General features: G+C 37.2%; 1 non-coding gene across 1 annotated transcript; it reads right to left on the bottom strand.

Moving 5' to 3' along the window:
- Positions 1 to 2,165: 2,165 nt before the first annotated feature.
- Positions 2,166 to 2,268, bottom strand: LOC129400228 (small nucleolar RNA U13). The gene has a single exon (XR_008627543.1). It is a non-coding gene; the product is annotated as a small nucleolar RNA U13 (small nucleolar RNA).
- Between the last annotated feature and the right edge of the window lie 268 nt (positions 2,269 to 2,536).

Below are 2,536 nucleotides of genomic sequence, written 5' to 3'. Positions count from 1 at the left end.
AATATATGCGATGAATGCATTTTGTAAAATAGTGGTCTACTAGAAAAATAAACGAAGTTTGATCACTAAGAAAATGGCATATTGTGTGCTCAATCTGATTAAAAATAAATGGCAACAAAAATAGAATAAACATTACGAGTAAGCTTGGGAACAAGAAGCAAACAAGGAAAAGTAAGAGAGGAGTAGGATTTTACTCTGATAATACCATTTTGTGGCAATAATAAATTTTCTCACTCCCTCCCATCAGAATATTCTATCAAGCATCTTTGAGCCATACTTTGGATATAAGGCATATAGCAAAATAAAATAAAACTATGGCTTTAAAGGGTTATAGTCTAGTACAAAAAATAAACTGCTATTGTAAGCAGTGCCATGATGAACATATAAGTGCAGATGTCATTTCAACTATACTTTTTTGTTTCTCCAGGATATATTCCCAGAATTTTTTTATTGAAATATTGAATGTAATCAAAGTAGAGTGAAAGTAAAGTGAAATTTACCAGTTACACATGCGGGGTGGGGGACTGGGAAGGTGGGGAGAAGGGGGGAGGTATATTATGATTCTTGGTGGTGGAATATGTGCACTGGTGAAGGGACGGGTGTTTGAGCATTGTATAACTGAGACTTTAACTTGAACGCTTTGTAACTTTCCACATGGTGAATTAATAAAAAAAAAAAAAATAAAAATAAAATTAAAAAAAAACCAAAAAAACAGAACAGTGAAGTGGGAGGGAGAGGGGGCAGGGTGTTGCTGACTGTTAGTACAGTGGGTAGGGCTCTTGCCTTGCATGCTGCCAGTCCAGGTTAGATCCTCAGCACCTCAAATGATCCTCCCTCAAGCCCTAACAGGTGTGATCTCTGAATACAGAGCCAGGAGTAATCTGAGCACCACTGGATGGAAAAGAAGGAAGGGAAGGAGGAAAAGAGGGAGGGAGGGAGGGAGGGAGGGAAGGAGGGAGGGAGGGAGGGAGGGAAGGAGGGAGGGAGGGAGGGAGGGAAGAAGGAAGGAAGGAAGGAAGGAAGGAAGGAAGGAAGGAAGGAAGGAAGGAAGGAAGGAAGGAAGGAAGGAAGGAAGGAAAGGTGGCAGTTAATTTTGCAAAGAAAAATAAACAGTATCCAGACCAAAAAAAATAAAAAAATAAAAATAAAATAAACATCCATATGTAAGAAGGAAGGTAGGTAGATATATTGGCATGTGCATCAGTCAATTAATCAGTTATACATAGGTGATAACTACAATAGAGAGAAAAATAGAATAGGATAAAAAAAATCAGAATCAGAAAATATCTGAGTTAGTTCTGGATTTTTTAAATAGGAAGGCCAGAAATTTGAACAAAGATACAAAGGACCTAAAAGTGAATCACAGGGGTATCTGGTGGGGAAAAAATGCAAGCAGAAGTGATACACTGAACAAATATTCCAAGGCAGAAGCCTGTTTTATTTGGACAAGGTACAATTAGAAGTCCCTGTCCAGGCCAGAAATAAAAATAATAGAAATAAAGTAGCTAATTTCTGTCAAACCCTTATTAGTCTCCAAACATTCTTCTAAGCATTATTACATATAACTTCAACACAATTCCATAATATAAACGAAGTTGTTTATTTCGTTTTGTAAAGGGAATATAGTTTTTTTTAAAAGCTAAAATAACACAAAAACAATTACACAGACACACTTGGAGTTAGAATTGGATTTCAATATTTCTACTTTCTGCCACTCCATTTCTTTTGCTACTGCACCTTTGTCCTTGTCCTGAAAGTCAAGTTCATTTCTGGTTTCCACCAATCAAAATGGTACTGATTCCTGTGACCTCTTTTATGATGAATTTGTCCTCTGTACCCATTTTAACTCATGTACAGAGTTTAAATGTTAGCATGGACCCTTTACCACCTTTGATACTTCTGGATTCTTGCCTTTCCCATTCTGATCTTCCATAATTGTATTAGCTTTGCCTTTGAGCATAAACCAATTCAACCTACTGGGAAAATCTATATAAGAGAGAGAGTAACCACGCCCTTTCTCACCTTCTTCAGAGATTAACTGGCATACTATACAGTTTCTTAAAACATGTTTTACTTTGTGATAAATTGTGGGTCATTATACAAGGAGACATTTTTACAAATTATTTTGATATGTTCTTTTATCTTCCTGCTTTTCTCCCCTTCTTCATCAGATGGGTAATGTGCCAAGTGCATAACAAGGTTTAAGGGAGGCACATGACAAACAAATGTGTAAACACCAATTATCATGCCCACAAACTGGAAAAGGATCCTCTTTTCTGCTTTTTAAATGCAGTTTGTGGTGCGGGGTGGGGGGGGGGCGGGGCGGGGATGGGGTGAGGGTGGTGGGAGGGATACTGGGAACAATGGTGGTGAAAAATGGGCCCTGGAATGGGTACACTATCATTGCATGACTGAAACATAAACATGAAATTTTCTAAGTCTGTAATTGTAGCTCATGGTGATTCATTAAAAAAATCTAAAATAAATAAATAAATAAATAAAATTAATGCAATTTGAGTGTTGGAGAGAGTACAGA

This window comes from Sorex araneus, chromosome X (genome assembly GCF_027595985.1).
Source record: "Sorex araneus isolate mSorAra2 chromosome X, mSorAra2.pri, whole genome shotgun sequence".
Classification (NCBI taxonomy): Eukaryota; Metazoa; Chordata; class Mammalia; order Eulipotyphla; family Soricidae; genus Sorex; species Sorex araneus.
Note: the sequence above shows the minus strand (reverse complement) of the source record. Positions and strands in the feature narration are given on the sequence as shown.